General features: G+C 40.9%; 1 protein-coding gene and 1 long non-coding RNA gene across 2 annotated transcripts in view; one reads left to right on the top strand and one right to left on the bottom strand.

Annotated features, from left to right (window-relative positions):
- The window catches only part of gpr4 (G protein-coupled receptor 4), a 49,238-nt gene that overhangs the window by 9,217 nt on the left and 20,638 nt on the right, over positions 1–19,383 (top strand). The window lies entirely within an intron of this gene.
- On the bottom strand, positions 7,372–10,076 carry LOC122879202. Its single transcript, XR_006378653.1, has 3 exons — positions 9,935–10,076; positions 9,004–9,102; positions 7,372–8,525 (listed from the first exon to the last, which is right to left on the bottom strand). It is a non-coding gene; the product is annotated as an uncharacterized LOC122879202 (long non-coding RNA).

The following is a 19,383-nucleotide window of genomic DNA, read 5'->3' on the forward strand; positions in this document are numbered from 1 at the left end:
AATGTATTTACACTGAGTAATAACCTCTTTATATAGTAGCTGCTATGGGTAGTGGCAGAGTCTGCTATTCCTGCCCTGGATTCACATTGCCTTCCTAAGCATGAGGGTTTAAAAGGAAAACGATGCATACATGTTATCCAGTGTAATTTAATCTCATTGATAGCAGCCTCATTGTTTACTGATTGCTCTCTTTACACCATATCAGAGCTATATTAAAGGTGACTTATTGTGCTCATTTCCAGCTCTATATTTTTATTCTGGGACTCTATTGTAGCTTTGCATGATTCACAGTTCAAAAAAATCTTTATTTATCTTATACTAGCCCTATTTGCAGCCCCTCAGTTCATCCTCTGTCTGAAACAAGCCATTTTAGTTCCTGTCTCTTTAAGGCCCCCCTCCCTAAAAGCCCACTTTCTTCTGATTGGCCAACTTCCAGAAGCCTGCCAGAGCTGAGGGTTTCTGGGGCCGGGCGTCACTGATTACTGTACAAAAACACAACTTTGTTGACTGATTTTAGTGAAACTGGATTATGTTTTATGGAGAAAATATTTTCTGGTCTTCCCTCTGATGTCCTCTAGCTGCAATGCTTCAACTTTCGTTGATTTACGGTGTTTCCCGATGGACAGATAGCTTTACTTGTTGTTAACTGCTGCTAAGTGTAGCTGCCGTTAGCTAGTTAGCTCAGTTAGCCGTGCAGCTAGCTGTCCCCATACTGGGAGATCGAAGCACTTTCTTTTTCTTGCCTGAATTTATTTTAGTGCACTTGATCCTGTGACCAACTGCATAAACAAGTTGCAAATAAAAACAAAACAAAAGAAGGTCAGTTTCAGGTGAAACTAGGCAGGGTAATCAACAGATACTCAGGTAGACTCCTTCCTGAGGGCAGGGCTTAAGTTACACAGAGTAGCTTAAATTTCTGAGTTCCCGGTCCATTTTTCACAATTGAGAATGACTTCCGGATGGGAGCCGAAACGTCTTGATTCTGAAAACAGTGTCCAGATGACTACGACTGAAACCCTTTCTACGATAGAACACTCCTGGACGAATGAGGGACTACACTGTCTCATGCCAAAAACAAAAGTTATTGTAAATCTAAATCTTGCCTCTACAAATGGGTAGAGCCAGTGGGTTATTTGATTTATCTCAGATATTTCTAACCCACTTCAGCTGGAGATCAAAGTGGAAAAAGATCTTATAAGACTTCTACCCTCTGTGCCCTCATGTCACTCAACATGACTAACCAGAATAGAGCCGACCAATCAGACGAGAAGAGACAAAACAGGAAGTGGCACAGGAAGCAGCTACATCCTGGCAGCAGACTGGTGCTGGCGAATACACACATACACACACGCACACACATGCACACTTTTGTACTTGTAAACTAATGAGGACCCTCACTGACATAAAACTTTCCCTAGCTCCAAAGTCTAATCTTATCACACTACGTGACTATACCAAACTAACCTAATTCTAACCTTAACCCCAGAACCAAGTCATGACCCTCACACAGACCTTTGAGGACCAGACAAATGTCCCCACTTTCCAAAAATGTCCTCATTCTCCAGGTCTAAAAATATTAGGTCTAAAGTACAAATGTGTAACACATGGATTATTGTTTTAGTAGGTCAGGTTTGGCCTCTGCTGTATAAGTTTTGCGTATAATTGTGTGTATGTGTTTGTGAGTTGTGTTTGTGTATATTGTTGGGTGGCAAGTCTACTGTAGTTAACTTATATCTGTCAACGCACATAGTCTCACACACTCACCCATCTACACACCCACACATACCCTCGACTCGACAGAAATTCAGACATATGCATACTCCCTCTCTGTGCCTCTGACACACACACACACAAACATAGAGCTCCGGTGGGATTAGTCTGGCAGGCAGCGCCTCAGAAATGAGTGGAGGTTTTCTGCAACCCGTCATTAAAACTGCTGACACCTCCACATCCAAACCTCCACTGGAATATCATTTGTCTGAGTTGCAGTGAGCAGCTGAGGACTGCTGTTTCCCACTGACATGGTGCACAACACTTCAGAGATACACTGCACAAGTAAGACAGCAAGCAAAGGGATGGTTTTATCCTGCAAGAAAGGTGTAGTAAGTGGCAGGGAATGTGAATATGATCAAAAATTAAGAATGGGTGGTTTTTTGGGATGCAAAAGGTTCCAAGAAATATTTTGATCTGTGATAGAACTATTTCCTAGCTTCCATCAGACAGAATCAGGAAATAATTTGGACTAAAGTCATCATAAATCAACATAAAACATTCCAGAGATTTAAATGATCGACAGAAATGACCTGTGATAACACCCTGATCGCATTTTAGTTTGCATTTTAGTTGAATTATAAAAAATATTCACATATGAATCTAAGTACTACTTGTCAAGATCAGTTGTGACTTATTGGTGGGAACCAACAATCAGCTGTTTTTGATAAGAAAATTACAACAAATTCCAACCCCACACAAAAATCACTGGATCAAAAACAAAAAACACAAAAACGCCTATAACAACATACGGTCAGAATTTTGTGGTTTGGGGACATTGAGGTAAAATGACACAATCCTCTTTTGTTCCAACTGTGGGAAAGAAGTTCAAACAAAACTTTGTGGTACAAATTGAGTTTGCATTTGTCAATGTGCAAAGCAAATGCTTTACTTCACAGGTCAGGGAAAAAAGGGACAAAAAATCCCAAATGCTGACTCTAAAAATCTGATCAAGTGGATAAAAATTACCTTCTGGAAAAAACAACACCAAAACTTGTCCTGTTACCCACCGCCCTTCAGGTAGACTACAACAACACAGGTGCTCAGCTAAAAAGAAACAAGTATCATACATCATGTCCTGTGTATTGGCTTCTGCAGAAAGGAAATAAGTTAGTCATCTGCACACACACACACACAAAGTGCCTCATTCATTTCTTTCCAGACGTACAGTAACAAGCTCTGGTGATTTGATCAGAGCCAAATTAAGATTCGTCCAATAAAGCTCGATGCGGGAAACGTCACAGGAAAATGTGGCACTTTTATTGAAGTCATTAATTTTCCCTGCAGGGCGTCAGGTTGAGCCTACGAGGGCTTTGAAACATGGACGGCTGCACGGCCACCCGAGCATGAAATGAACAGCCAGGATTAACTACCTGCAGCCTTCAACTTTCCCTCTGTTTCTCTGCCTCAGGCCCTGGGCTGCTTTTGTCTTTCCTGTTGAGTCTTTCTGCTTTCTTCAACTCACTTCTTTACTTCCAGTACATTTTTGTCTTAATTTCTTTTCCTCCTTCATGCTGATGACTAACTTTCTCAGTGTAACAGATGGTCAGAGTTTTAGACAGTGTCAAGTACAAATGCTGGATGCATTAGGTTAAGGTGTAGCAAATGACTAGCAAACTATGCACAGGGCCTTAAGCTACACCATAAGCTTTGCCAGAGCTGATGTGCACCTCTTCACTGTAGCTATGATACCATGTGGAGACCTGGTTTTTGTCATTTTTAGGCCTTCATTATAGACAGTAGAGAGATGACAGGAATGAGGGAGAGAGAGATGAAACAAAGGTCCCCAGCTTGACTTGAACCGGGACATTTCAGTTCACGGTTGGCGTCTTACCCCTAAGCTAGTAAAAATTGTTGATAGCAATGTAGACATTTAGAAAGGCTCAGTAATCTTCACATTTTCAGTAACAACATGCATAGTTTGGGATCGCGCAAAGCAGAATGTAAACACACTTACTTTAAGGTTTATGAAGACAATTAAAGTAAAAGACATACAATAATAAAGCTAGTGTTGCAGTGGTGCTATCCACGGGTGAAATCCAATACTGAACTATAAATCAACTATTACGTTGGAGGCCTATATGATGACATCAGCATCTTTGAGCTGTCACTTAGAAAGTTCTATCAAACTAGGAGACTGAATACTGGCTCATCAGCCATCTTGAGTAAAGTAGCATGAGCTGTTGTAGCACATATTCATATTGCTGTGGAAGGAATGCAGTACATAATCTAATAAACTCAATACTCTACATCACTAACAACAGAACCATGTGGGTAGATTTTGAAATTTTGATACTAACTAATAAGCAGGCAGAACAGAACCTGATTTGTGGGAATCATGCAGTTAAGAGGCCTATGTGATGGTTTTGTGGTGGAAAGGAAATGGGTTTTAATGCAGCAGAGCACCAGTCTCTGCTTATCATAACTGCACTGAAACATCAAGTCTGGACAGTAATTGTAATGTGACTTGGAGGAGAATGAATAAAGCAGAAAGTGAATAAGCAGGTTACAACAATTTCTTAAGAACATCAAGCACTTTTTTTCAACTTGTAAATCTCCCACTTAATGTTACAGTGGTTATAGGTCAGGTTGACAGTGTGTATGAGTCTTTGTGTTTGTATATAAAAACTATGGACCAACTCTGCCCAATAATCCTGTGTGGGTAGTAAAATAGAGACATTTTATTCCCTCCTTGGGACAACAAATCATCCTACCGAACCAGTTTTGCATTTGTGATCCACCCACATTTGCATCAGATTCACTCTAATGATAATGTAAACAAAACTGTATCCTCTGGCATGTGTTTGTAACGTTAGTACTTTAAGCATTCAATTTTTGTATTTGCATTGTAAAAATGTGTGAGTTCCAGTCTGTGGGTAGATTTTTGCATTGTAGCTGAATCTTTTCTCAACTTTGTTATGAAGACAGAATCAACTAAGACAAAAGACAACAGACAAGACAAAACATCATAAAGAATGAAGCTTTACTTTACTACGAACTAGTATAAATTAGGAGCTGTATGTTCACTTACAGTAATCCTTTTTAAAAAGGTAAAATCCTCAGAAATAGGACGGTGTAGGCCCTCATTCATCCAGGAGTGTTCCATCGTAGAAAAGGTTTCAATTCTATTATTCAGTGCAGTGCAATTGTGAAAATGTTCTGGGAACTCTGAGTTCCCAGACCATTTTCACAATTGAGAATGACTTCCGGATGGGAGCCGAAACGTCTTGATTCTGAAAACTGTGTCCAGATGACTACGACTGAAATAACAAACTATGACAGCAATAAGAGGAAACATGGAAAAGGAAAATAAGTTCTCGTAATATAGATGGTTTCTAGCAAATTGCTGGCTTATTAATTAACAAAACAGTTACACAAAGGATCAAAGCTCCTGTTATTGTGTCCAGTACACCTTAGATGAATATCATTTTACTTATCAGGCTAGCTTTGTTTCATTTTATGGCTTTCTGTTGCCGTAAACAGGCTGCTGGTCAGCAGAGGGGCTGTGGTTGTAAATGGAGCTGGTTGATTGAGTTTAGCTTCCTGGAGCCTGATTTAGAAACAGGAAGTGAGACACATGAAAGAGGGGCTACATCTGAGTGTGCACTGTACATTGTAGAGTGATATGAAGTTTTCAGTAAGTTACCCAGTCTGGCACTGCACCTTAAATTCCTGAAATATTTCTCGGAGTGATTCATGTGACAAAGCAGGAAGGAACATTTTTAGGCTGTGAACAAGGACAGGCATAAATCTGCAAATTCATGGAAAGGTTATGGAAATTTAAAGAAAGTTTAGAAAGGAACTGAAGTTATGTTTTCATACCTGTCTTTCTTTTCAGTCATAACTATTCTGCTGGTTAAATAGTCTGAAATAGTCAGCTGCTTTGCATTCATTTGCTACAATCTGTTACAGAAGATGCAATCTGGAGAACTGTGTGTGTGTGTTTTGAAGCTCAGACGTGACTGATATCAAAACGTGGCAGGATCTCCAGTTCTCTATGTTATTGTCCTCCAGTTTCTCTCCTTTTTCCTCTCATCGTTCAATGTTCAAGTAGTCCGACAGCTTTGGAATGAGCGCGTTTTTTTTTCTGCTCACATTGTAACACGTAACGTAAAAGTCTTTGCCTAAATTTCCTAGAGCTAATCTGTGTTTGTTTGTGTTCGCTACTTACCATTTACTTTCTATCCTTTCTCTCTGCCTCTAAAATCTGCTTTACATTCAGTCATACCTTTTCCACTTTTATTCCTGTTTACAGCAGAGACTGATGAAAGACATAATATTACGTTTTACTCAAATATTCAACCTCTGAACTGATCTTTCTGCCATGGTGTTGCCTTGGTTTACCCTCGTCTCTTCATACTGACATAATATATTAATAAAAACAAGATGCTTTTTAGGAAACAAAATGAAAATATAATGACAGTCTGTGTGAATGAAGTGGGCATTTGGTTCAGGAGAATCTCTCATCCATCTCTCCTTCACCTCCTTCATCTGTCTCTAAAGACATGTCTGACAAATTAGATTTTGTCTGCTGTCTCTGTCAACAAATTATTAATGTTCAGGAAGAGAGAAATATACTGTACTTTGTTTCTCGTTTTATTTCTATCGATATTTTTAAATCTTCCCTTCTGTCCATCTTGTTTTCTTTAATATTTCTATCCATCTCTGTTTCTTTCGGTCTTTCTTTCTTTTTCATTCTTGTCTCACTGTTATTAAGATTGTACTGTGTGTGTTTATGTGTTCTTTTCATCAGATTTTACTATTTTTTGTGTGTTGACGTTCAGGTCCTTGGGCTTCACAGTCTCATGACTCAGCTCAGCAGCTGATGACGGGCTGGAAGCTGTTATCATGCGGTCGCTCTCTCTTGTTGTTCTCTGCTGCTCTCAGCAGCACCGTCATCTTGTCTAACATGTATTGTGGTGACAGACGCTGTGTTCGGGCTATGCCATAACAGCAACACATCCTGTCCTGATCATTATTTTCTCTGATATTGTAGTTATGTGACATGTTCGCTTACATGCCGTCATTAACTTTCTCATTGGTGACCTGTTGTGGAAAAACTAAAGGTCACACTAAAGGTTTTTCTTTTCTTTTCTTCACAGATTATTATCAATGAGAATTTAGTGGTAATATGCAGGATGTCCAACTTTGGCATGGAGCATCCTGGTGTTGCATTTTACATAGATCACCTGTCTATCAAACAGTCGGGGGTCCCATAGGAGAATATTGTCTCGGATTAAGGGAATTGCTGCAAACATCACAATAAGGACAAATTAGCACAAAGCCATTCACTCTGTTTAAAAAAAAAAAAAAAAAAAAAAAAATCTCAAAGGCATACATCTCAAAGCATGCATGCCTTGGTATAAATTACAAGCAAACAAACATGTCTCACTTAACATGCTTACAAGCAAACACACAATGGGTGAAAACCTGCAGTTACCTGAGCATAACACTTACACAAGGGGACCCTGTATCTCCTTCCAGAATTCAATGGCACATACTCAGAGTTGAACACATGAGAAGGGTCAGATAAAATCCTGCTGGCCTGTCGCAGACTGTAGTAGACTACACAAAAATGCCTTGGGGGGTGAGGGCGTTCCCATAATCTTCCCTGCTGTCTGAACCAGATTTAGGATTTGAGCCATAAACTTGTCCGTTAGGTTTCCAAACCAGCTGGTAATACCATAACATAAAATGGATAATATGGTAGCTCTGTAAAAATGAGCATAATATTCCTGCAGACACCAAAAACTCTTCGTATTTATACACTCTTTAATTTCTTTTGTGATGTAGGGATGATTATTGGGATATCTCAACAGTTTTCTGAGTTATGATTAAATCAACACAAAGAGATAAGACAGCAGTAATTGATTCTGTGACCATGTCAATATCTGCATCCTGGAAGAAAAGGTCCCAGTCTGTGCAGAGAGAGCATCTTGTCAGCTCCTCTGTATGGTCAGTAGACCACACATTTACAGTCCTAATTACTAGTTTACTGGACTTAAAGACTGGACAATTAGGTGGGAAGCAGTTCGATGACATTATGATTAGAGTTACCAAGAGGAGGCCTAGCTCTGGCTGTGTAGGCATCCTTAATATTACCATGGCACTTGTCAAGAATATGGTTATTCCTTGTGCTATACTTTACATGTTGGTGAAAGGTTGGGCAGCAATCTGCAATGTTTAAAATCACCTAGGGTCACCATAGGTGCATCAGGCATAGTTTGTAGATTGCTGGTGTAGCTGCTCTGGTGGCACTCCCATTTGGTGGAATACACACATCAATAAGTTGGTAAATTCCCTTGGCAGGTAATGTGTTCGCAAGGTGATGCACAGCAGTTCCAGGTCTGAGTTGCATATACTGTCTCTGATTGCAAAATTACGGCACCAACTGTCTTCACTATAAACACAGATCCCTCCAACCCTTCTCATCTCTATTGGGGCGTAAATGGGAAAACCCATCGATCTGTATAAAGATCTCATCAAGCAACCAACAAGCAATACTCATAGCAGGCTCCAGCGTGTGTGTACACTGCATCCAACTTGTTCTTCAAGGGGCGAAGATTGCAGAGTAGCATAGACAGTGGTAGTGGTAGTTTGGTGGCTCTCTGGACACAATGCCTGATGCCACCCCTCTTGCCATGCTTCCTGGCATGGCAAACGGCTGGTCTGAGTTGCTTTAGTAGATCTTTCGGTATGTCATTCAACATGTTTGGTGATGGTGACACTCCGCAGTCTTGTATGTGTAAACATACCTGGACGATAAAACTGATTCTGTTTATTTGATACATCAAAGTGCAGAGGACGAACAGCAAAGATTGGGAGAACATGCAACAAAAGACCACATTTGAACTGACAATATTACACACACAGCTTAGAGCCTGTGATATGTTCCAGTCACTTTGCTGGGATCAGTGCAGGTCAATATGACACACAGTGTGCAACGATTTCCTGCTGAGCTTTACATATATGACACAGGTGAGACTGTATGACAGACATGCTCTGGTCTCAGCTGAGGACATACGCTGACTGCTGCACTGTGCTGACTCACACTCTGCAGAGACATTGAAGTCAGATGCCATAGTAGTGCATTTCACTCCAAAGATATTACAAAAACTGATTACCTTGCTGGAGACTGAGCCTTTCTAATAATACAGTCTGGTTGTTTGGTCCAGATATACCCAATCATCTTCACTGTAATCTAATCTGAAGTAACCGTCTGTTGTGACTCACCTGTAAAAGGATTAGGCCTTTGATGGATCGTTGTAATAACTGTGACCCAGGGCGGCAGCCACACTGCTGGTGACAACTGTCTGTCAGCACTTCCTGTAACTGAATAACAATTTAAACAAGATGCTAAACAGTTCATGGAAACTGTAGCAAATGATATCATCAGCAGACTGTATGATTAGCAAACTGTGAAATAAGTTGAAACTCACAGGAACTTTATTTAAAGAAATACAGCAGGGGTTCTCAAACTTCTCTAACATATCTCATACCTCATTTTTAGATTCCAAAATTCTCACTACCACAGCAAACAGAAACCTCCATAAACTCCAAACTCCCTCATCTGAGTGGAATAAATAGAAATTAAATTGGAGCCTCCTTAACCTTTTACCACCCCACTGTTCTGCATGTACACCGGCACTATGTAGAACTTTCACAAACTTCTAAAAGTTACACGTGGTCATTTTCACAAAGAACACCCTGTTGGCAGAGTATACAGCTGAAACCTTTGAAATATTGTGTCTGCAAAGCAGTGCAACGTTGTGATCAATGAACCCGATCGAGTTTAAAGTCACTCAAGGATGGAGGAGATACAGTATAAAAGAATTGGAAAATTTGCCCCCATGGTCCCCAAATGATGATGCTTTCATGACCCTTTGACTTTTAATCTAGCATCCACAAGAGGCCAAAATTGTCCAAACTGACATTGGTTCATAACAGGATATGTCGTAAGGGGTGCTGTGTAGAGTTATGTGGACCCAAAAGCAGATGACGAGGAAGCAGTCTCAGGGAAAAGTAGCCGGATGACTACCGTGTTAATTGTGGGGTGGAATGCAGGCATGAACAGGCAGAGGTGAGCAGACAGGTAATGAGCAGACAAAATCCAAAAATCCAAAGCCAGGTCCACGGGAGAACAAAGAATCCGATACAAACTCACAGTAAATACGCTTGGCAGGAACAGCACCATGTGTACAACGATGATCCAACACTGAACAAAGAAAAGACCCAGACTAAATACCCTAGGGGAGGTGAGACAACGAGACACAGGTGCAAACAATCAAGGGAGGACCAACAATCAAAACTGGAGGGAAAACACAGACAGGAAGTAAAAACACAAGACACAAGGGAAGAAGAATACCACCAAAATAAACCAGGAAGTGACAATACCAAAACTACCACAGGATACCTCTAAAACTAATGACTAGATTCCCATCATCCTCAGCTGGACTGTAAAACTAACGTAGCAACATAACTAACATGCTAAATATCTTATGAAAGAAAACATTGTATACTATGGCTTTACACTTTCATTCATGTTTACTTTTATTTATTTCAGGCCTATCAGATGTAGATTTAGGTATATCAAGAAGATGCTACAGAAATAAAATTGATTATTTATTAATTGTATTAGCAGTAGCAGAAGTACAAGTGCTAACTATCAAAACACATGTGTAACATTCCTTACAAAAAAGGAGAAAAAAACAACACAGGTGAAATTTGTGTTTTTGTCTAAAAAACACACGTGCCAATGAGTGACTTCGTCACATGTGAAATAGCATTTGGGTGTGCCCGTCCCAGGGCCCCGGTGCTGTTTATACTGTCTCACTGATACTGTATGGCTTACTGAAACATCTAGAACATCTGGTACACCACATGGAGCAGAGCCATCATTAATGGTATTCATTTCAGCTGTGCTTTTCCTGCTATAACAAGTCAAAATATCTGCTGTGGGAAAGGTCTATTGAAACCGGCTTAGACATAGTCAAGCATTTGTCCCAATAATTAAAATCAATTTATGCTTTAGTTTTCTAAAAGTAAATGTTTACAGTTATCTGAAATGTGTCACCAAGGCAGAATACAGGCTATATGAAGGCTCCAGGACCAGGGAGAGGAGGATCACTGTGATACAGGTGCTGAAAGTGCAGCTACTGTACAGCCTCGACTCTCACACACAGGAAAGGGCCTTTTGTGTTTTTCATATTTTGTGAGGAAGACAAGAAGGCTACAGTGATGCTGGTATCACTGTATTCTAAAGCATTACTGAAAGCAGTGTTTAAAGTTTTGCTTGGACCAGTGTTTGTGGTGGCAGCAGTAGCATCATATTGTATTTGACTGTATCTTGTGCGAGTACAGTTCTCTGTACAGCTTTAGCCTTTCCTATAGCATAACTGACATAAGGGTTATTTCATTAGACGCCTGACATGTCTAAATCAGATTTGTGAAATGTTTTACAGCTGGTTTAGGACTGTAGCCAGTGGCATCGTCAGCGTCTCTCTGTAGCTGCAGTCCTGCCACATCCAGTCGTTTGTCTGTGTGTAACATGAGTGCTGGTGTTACAGCCTCTGGCCTGCTTCCATGTGACACAGCAGATATGTCTGAGCTCACCACAGATGTTGTGTTGACGCTAGCAAACCACACAGGCTAACGCTGTGACTATCACAGGAATATCTCTTTTTCAGGCCTCAAGCTAGCTGCCGGTGAAGGGCAACAAACAGCAGCCCACAAACTCACCGTAGATCGGTTTGGGGAACTACAATGCATGAAATCTTGTTCGGGCAGAGAGGCCACAGGGTGCAGTTTGGCGCTGGTGACGTGTTTGAGTGAGAAATTTTCATCTTTTTTCAGCAAGCACTTTTAGCCCACATGACTTTTTTTTTAACTATCACTATCAAAAAGAAACTTTTTGCAACTTAACACTGAATTTAAATGGATATCCCTTCGTAAGCTCACCTCTCCTACATATTAAATGTCATGTACCTGGTTTGGCAGGATTCTTCACAAAAATAACATCTCTTAAATGAGCTGGAACTTAAGTTATATATGTTATATAGATAACACCTGCAGTAGCATCACTGGAACACAGTCAAATGTTTAATGTGACAACAAAATACAGTTACAGTTCCACATTTGGATGGTATTATTGTTTCGGAGGAGCAGCTTTTTTTGCAGTAACAGATCTCAGGGAAATTACAGTAAGAACTGTTAAAACAGTGCAGACTCCCACGAACCCCGCAGAAGCAAAATAAAATACAAATAACCAGAATCAGCCATCTGGAGGCTGCTGTGCATGAACGAACAATTTCGCCTACTGAGATTCAACTCAACCAATGACATTATTTCTTAACAATACATTTTAATTACAAGCCTGGATACTAAATACAAGTTCTATATCATGAGCATCAGGAATAAATGTGCCCACATTACATTTCAATTTTTCATCAGTATTCAAACTGACATTTTAGCCAAATTATCTAAACCACTTTAATAACAATCTCTCATCGAACAAGAGAACTGTGTTCATGTACAACTATAGTCAAAGTTAAACCAGGAAGTCAGTCCAAAGTCAGTGTGATGGATGTTTACAACAGACAATCTGGGTAATAAATTAACAGTTTGCCTTTGTTTTCTCTTACCCCCGGCAAGTTTGAATACCAGGGTTTTGTTTACAACCTGTCTGATCGTTGTTGCTTGTGTTTCTTGCCCTGTCTAACTTCTTTTTAGTGATGTCGCCACAAGACCCAAGTTGTAAGAAACCAGAAATATCCTTTAAGATACAACTAATTTCTGAGTGACCTGAGAGTCCTGCTGAAATTAAATACTTAGATTTAATGATCACATTCAAATCCACAGGGTGGGACAGATTTCTTGTGATAGTTCACTCACTGAACTTTCATTTGAATGCATTTTACGTAACGCATTGACACTTCGTGTGAAACATATCAAGTATTTCCCTTGTTTGACTGTGTACACATACCTTTATTTCCTTGTCCTTTGCGTGTCTTGTCAAGTGTAAACAAACCTCAGATGACCTCACTGTTTGCTGGCTGTAACAGAGGCTAAGAGAAGAAGCTTCACCTCCTCTATCCTGCCTCTCCACCTGCTGTCATCAATCCTCCACCTTTCCTCATTTTTCCTCTTCCTATGCTCCATTCTTATTTTCATCCTCCTCTTCTTCTACCACTCCTTCACTCATCCTTTTTCTCCCTCCTCTTTCAGTCTCTCATCTTCTATTTACATTCCACATTTCTTCATATTTACATAGCTCTGATTAAGCTAGTTAACTAAAGACATTTTCTTTGTATGCAATGACTTCCTGTTTGTCTCCCTTTTTCTCTTTGGGACAGTTATCCTTTACCTGTCTCTTCTACTTTTTATTCTTCTATCACAGCTTTCTGCAACTCACATCACTTTTTCTACGGTAATTTATTCAGTTTAGTTTAAATCCATTTCACACATTGCTCCAGTTTAGACGTCATACTTCATACAGTTCACCATAACGCCTTTGTTCTAAAACTGCAGGTCGATATAGATTGTAAATAATGCCCTGGTAGTAATAATTTCAACACTCCATACTTGCTGTGAAGAGATCCCTTCCTAAAATGACCACTTTAAGAGTGGTATTGATTTTCTAATCCAATTCCTGGCAAGTAAGCAAAAAAAGCATATTTCCCAAAATGTCTAACTATCCCTTTAATCCTAAAACAGAGACTTAACCCTCCAACAGTCCTTTGAAGGAGTGACAACTGGACAACATGTCCTCACTTTCCAAAAATTGTCTCTCTGAAGGTCTAAAAATCAAATTGGTCCTCACAAAGATAGAAGTACAAGAGTGTGCACACACACACACACACACACACACACACACAGGGTAAATGCTCAGTTCAGCCTGACCCAGTCACTGTGTCTGCACGTTCTGTCATGGAGCTGATAAGTCAACTTTCTCCAAACAAACCTCCTCTCCTTGTCTCCTATCCTCTCCTTGTCTCCTCTCATCTCCTCTCCTCTCCTCTCCTCTCCTTGTCTCCTCTCCTCTCCTCTCCTCTCCTCTCCTCTCCTCTCCTCTCCTTGTCTCCTCTCATCTCCTCTCCTCTCCTCTCCTCTCCTTGTCTCCTCTCCTCTCCTCTCCTCTCCTATCCTCTCCTTGTCTCCTCTCATCTCCTCTCCTCTCCTCTCCTCTCCTTGTCTCCTCTCCTCTCCTCTCTCTCCTCTCCTCTCCTCTCCTCTCCTCTCTCTCTCCTCTCTCTCTCCTCTCCTCTCTCCTCTCCTCCTCTCTCTCCTCTCCTCTCCTCTCCTCTCCTCTCTCTCCTCTCCCTCTCCTCTCTCCTTGTCTCCTCTCATTTCCTCTCCTCTCCTCTCCTTGTCTCCTCTCATCTCCTATCCTCTCCTCTCCTTATCTCCTCTCCTTTCCTCTCCTTGTCTCCTCTCCTCTCATCTTCTTCTCTCCTCTCCTCTCCTCTCCTCTCCTTGTCTCCTCTCCTCTCTTTGTCTCCTCTCCTCTCCTCTCCTCTCCTCTCCTCTCCTCTCGTTGTCGCCTCTCCTCTCTTTGTCTCCTCTCCTCTCCTCTCCTCTCCTCTCATCTTCTTGTCTTCTCTCCTCTCTTCTCCTCTCCTTGTCTCCTCTCCTCTCCTCTCATCTTCTTGTCTCCTCTCCTCTCCTCTCTTTGTCTCCTCTCCTCTCCTCTCCTCTCTTTGTCTCCTCTCCTCTCCTCTCCTCTCCTCTCCTTGTCTCCTCTCCTCTCCTCTCCTCTCCTCTCCTCTCTTTGTCTCCTCTCCTCTCCTCTCCTATCCTTGTCTCCTCTCCTCTCCTCTCCTCGTCTCCTCTCCTCTCCTCTCCTCGTCTCCTCTCCTCCTCTCCTCTCCTCCTCTCTCTCCTCCTCCTCTCCTCTCCTCTCATCATCTTGTCTCCTCTCCTCTCCTTGTCTCCTCTCCTTGTCTCCTCTCCTCTCCTCCTGCTGTATTTATTGTTGCGGGGTTCAACAGGATGATGCCAGGGTTTTTCCCACCACACTTATGGGAGCTGACACCGAGCTGTCCTCCCTCCTGTTTACAACTCATTATGACAGTCAGGGCCCTCTGGGACGCCTGTCTCAAACTCGGAGCCATGAGGACAGGAGACGCAGCCCAACTGCTGTCTCTGACGCTGTTGGCAATCATGACTGTTTTATATTATAACGTCTTTAATTTCATGAAACTTGGCACAAATAAAAACCTGAAATGCAAGCTAGGTGGGTGTGACCAATTCATTTTTGCAGTTTTAATGAAAGGAGGAGCAAGTGCAATCCTGCAGCATGGCAGCTGGTAGAAAAGTGTCCTCAATTATATAAATGGGGTGGACAAAATATTAGAAACACCTCTCAGTATAACACAATACAATTCAACAGCACCACAAACTACAGCCTCCAAAATAACCTTAAAGTGGAATCAACACCTCTCTGAAACAGTCTCATCAAAAACTGAACATTAAAACCTTCATGAAGGTCTGTTGTATTAGACTGCATTAGGTTTAGCTAGGTGGACCTGATAAAAGCTACCGAGTGTATATCAGCCATTTGCGATATATAATATTAAGATTTTTTCAGTGCTGTATTATAACATGTGTTGCTGTAACAGCTCAGTATTCCCACAGGGATTATTAACATTTTATCTAATCTAATCTCATCTCTTATCTTTATTGTTGTCTCGGACGTAGCCACATGGGAAAGTCTGCTGTAAAGCTGTTAAACTGATGTTTTCTTTTCCATAAAGGCTGTCAGTAAAAGTGAAAAGCTTGTATCATACAAAGAGAGAGACCAGAGCTGTGTTTTAAATGCACCATCATTGATGTGGCTGGTTAAAAACATGTACTATAGTTAACCACCTGAATATTTCCCATCCACCACAGTAACGGTAGCTGTGTTCTGCTGGTTTTCTGCTTTGCAGTTGTTACACAGATCTCATAACAAACAAGTCCGGCGCCATCAGGGAGGTCATAGCTGACTATGTGGAAGTAATGGTTAAATATACAACCACTGGGTTAGAAGAACATATCTACCTGATGGAGGACCTGTTTGATATGGAAGATTTTGGGCCTTGTTTCCATGATGATGCACAGAGGATGGCAGGGCTTTTTCCTGGCGAAGCTGCTTTTTTGTCACGCAGAGATACACAGAGGTTTTGTCCTCTTCTGCACCGTTTTTTTAAACAAGAAATATCCCATTTAACTTTATTCTCGATACAGGAATAGTGGGCACAGTGGACGATGGGTCAGGGTCCCTATACACTGTGTGAGTTTGGGCAGTCCCATGCGAATGTTGACAGGTGAGACAAATGTGGTGAAATCTTAGGTCATTAGTCTACAGTGGTGGCCACAAACAGCTGATTTGACATCCAAAGAAATTCTGACAATGTCAGAAATTTAGGACCAAATTCTTTCAATGTGACTGCGGCTGTAACTAGTGATGTGCGGACCGATTCTTTTCACATCGGTATCAGTTCCTTCGAGTCGATACATGTAAATGTATCAAACCTTTCAAGTTTTGATACTTTTTGCAAAATGTGGTGTCAGTTTCTCTGTGACACTCCATTATAGTACATGCACATTCATTACCAGTCACCATGTATAAGTTTACATTAATAATTATAAAATATTAATTTTAATGCATTGATTGAGCATCCCACTTGTATGTAGGTGGGCTATGTAAACTCAATACAAATTTACAGAAATGTCACTGACCAACAATCTGTCGTTCTTTGAGCAAGTAGCAGACGTCCCAGTTACCTCCTTAGCCTTGTGCTGCTGCTGCATTCATGTGGTGTCGGAATAATCTGAAAAATTTGTTCCCGATCATATTTCATGGCTCACCTGATCCGTTTCCTTTGCTCTGCGTCATCGTGTTGTTTAAACGCACTGAGAAATAAAATACAACACATCTTGTTTGTAGCGTCCATGTTGTTTCCACATTACAACTTAAAGCTCATGAACACACTGAAGTCGGAAGAACGACCATCCGAGGAGCACGTGAATGCACCATTGGCCTGTAGGCTCAGCTGGCGGTGGAGGTTGATCGATTGCTGCGGTACGTTAGCCTACTGCATAACAACAAAATGAGCAGCAGGAAAATGCTGCTATTCATGGAATATGACGTTTTTTCGTCAGGTATTCTAGGCAACAAGGGATGAGTACTGATACAAAATAATGTTTTGGCATTGGGGTGTACAGTAAAACATCAAATTTTTGCTAAGCCGTGTATGTTATATATATTACATTTTCTAAGTAACGAGCCCATGCTTGTATGTAGGTATGTCTATGTAAGCCCGACAGAAATGTGATCTGACAGCATCAATTAGTCGTTCTTCCTGGGAAAGCAACAGCAGACGTCCCATGAGAGAACGGTTCATTCAGTCTCGTTCATTAAGTGTAGCTGCCAGGCTGTCTGGACTCGAGTCCGATTCAATCGCTTTTCGTTTACTCACTGTAGGCAGCGTGGGCGGTACCCTACGACAATGGCGAGTGGGAAAAGTCAAGAATTCATGAGCAGTGACCTGGTACATACCGGGCACTAAAAAGAGTTGTTCAAAAAGATTTGTACATTCTACAGCCTACATACCAAACAAGGGGAATAAGGCATGAATACTGGCTGACGCAACATTGTAAGCAACATTTTTGTTAAGGTAAAAAAAAAAAAACTACCATCGCTAGAGAGTGGTGGTGATGGATTTCTTCAGATGATGATGTGTATGCATGCAAATTTGTTTTGTATTTACATTGTAGCATTACTATTCTCCAAGCCTTCGTGGCACTATCTGACATGCGTCATCGAACATCCTGATACAGATTGTGCCCAAGATTTTATTAGACCCATCTTGGTGTCACAGAGTGACATGCAACAAACATCGCTGAAATCACAGTTTTACTCCAGTGTGTAGGATCCTTTAGGGCACAGGGCAGCACATAACAAGATGCAGTGTGCTGGCAAGTTGCATGTTTAACAGTCACATATGTTTTTGTTCAGGCAGAATCTCACTCTTTAGTTCCATCGTTTAAAAAAAGTGTGCAAGAAAGAGAGAGAGCTAGAGAGAGCATACATAAGAGAAAGTGGGCGAGTGTAAAAGCAAGCTAGATGTAACCTGAAACTTCATCAATCATTCTTTATTTAATTGAGGTTAATTGGAGTAAAAAATAGCAGCAGATAAAACTGAGCAACACTAGTTACTGGTGACAGACACTGCTCAAATTTCATTGGCCAGACTGTCACAATCAGTAAGATACACTGTTGCAAATATCATATTAGATATGGCCGGGACTAACTCCACAGGGATACAGGCAGTGTCTGTGTAGCCAATGCAACACAACAGCACTCAGATGCGTTTTTAAGTTACGTGTTAGTTATGTGTAAGACATAAAAAAAATGTCTAAAGTCTAAAAATTTACTTCAGCCTCCAGTGTAGACAGCATGTTACTTCTGATGCTCATGTACTTTGTCCATAAAAATGTGCACACAACAAAACACAGTCTACTCAATGCTATTTTAAACAGATAAACCAATCCTATTCAAAGATGTCACTAAATGGGATTTAAATCAGTAGGAAAAACTAACTCATCCAATATTTTTCATTCCATGCATACAGTACATGTGGCTGTTGTGGAAATGATTATCCAGCTTGAGCCATGATAAACAGAAAACAAACACTGAGAGGTATCTACCCTTCAAACCATCCGTGCTTTCAGTGACTGTGGAGGCGGCTGCATCTTTCTGTAGCTGTCAGTGACTGGCTGCTGAAGTTAACATCCACATCCACCCCCTTCCTCCATTAGCCAAACTGTCCCTGTTGTTCACTGCCAACTTATCTGTGGACCATGAGGAACACAACAACACATTATCCTCTCAGAAGCTAATTTGATATCACCGCTGTGCCATTCTAATGGTTCTGCAGCTTCTGCATGATATCAGCTTTCTTCTCTGAGAATCTTTTCTGGTCAGACTGCTCCAAACTGCTCAGTTCCATCACAAAACTGTCAGAACTGAATGCTTATGACAATTAAACCCTGTATTTTCAAACTTAGGTTAGTGCACACTCAAAAATAGAGGTACAGATGAATACATTGTTGTCCAGAAGACCACATTTTTCAAGATGTACCATATCAGGCACATAATGCATCGTAGATGTTTAGTTTTTGATCTAAGCAATGAAGCTTCTCATAGTTTAAGGTACACATTTGTACCAATTTAGCTAGAACTAAACACAATTAAAACTGCATGTAAGTGGGAGGCCAGTGAGGGACCAGGTTTGTTTCAGGTCTCAGTTTGTTCAGTTCAACAGAGGGAGTTAGCACTAACAAGGACTGGAGTGATTAGCCATTTCAAATCGGAAGCTGCAAAACAAAAAGGGGTAGCATGTGTTTTTTTGTTGCCTATAACCAAAAGTGCTTATAGGCACATTTTGGCCAGGGTACACAAATTTGCTTTACTTGATGGTACTAATGGTAAGGGTACAAATATGTACTTGCACAAAAGGGGACCATAATGTACCTGTATTGAGTACTGCCCACATGATAAGACCTCTACCACTAAAGAGGTCAAAATCTTATCCAAAGTGCTTTACAATTTGCCTCATTCACCCATTCACA

Source organism: Siniperca chuatsi, linkage group LG7, assembly GCF_020085105.1.
Source record: "Siniperca chuatsi isolate FFG_IHB_CAS linkage group LG7, ASM2008510v1, whole genome shotgun sequence".
Lineage (NCBI taxonomy): Eukaryota > Metazoa > Chordata > Actinopteri > Centrarchiformes > Sinipercidae > Siniperca > Siniperca chuatsi.